Below are 350 nucleotides of genomic sequence, written 5' to 3'. Positions count from 1 at the left end.
ATTCTTGGCTTTCTCTAGTAGCTGTTCGGCATACTGGAGTCTGTTTACCAGGTCTTTCTGGACAGCCTTTGAATGTTGTTGGTCGAGCTGCGCTGCTGCCAGGGCTGCTTGGAGCTTCTTAACTTGTTCCGTTGTTTCCTGCTCCCTCTCGTTGGGTGCTTTGAGTTGATCTTGAACTTTCACTTCCAGCTTGTCTATGCGGCATTGAGCACTTGTCAGCTCCTCTTGAAGGTGGGTGATGTGCTTGATGCTCAGTTTCAGCTGGGTTGTGAAGGCATAGCTTAGGGAGCTGATGATCTTGACTAGCTCCTCGTGGTTGTTGTTCTGGCTTGAATCTTGTGTCAGGAATC

Source organism: Sinocyclocheilus grahami, unplaced genomic scaffold, assembly GCF_001515645.1.
Source record: "Sinocyclocheilus grahami isolate Dianchi unplaced genomic scaffold, SAMN03320097.WGS_v1.1 scaffold1000.1, whole genome shotgun sequence".
Taxonomy (NCBI): domain Eukaryota; kingdom Metazoa; phylum Chordata; class Actinopteri; order Cypriniformes; family Cyprinidae; genus Sinocyclocheilus; species Sinocyclocheilus grahami.
Note: the sequence above shows the minus strand (reverse complement) of the source record.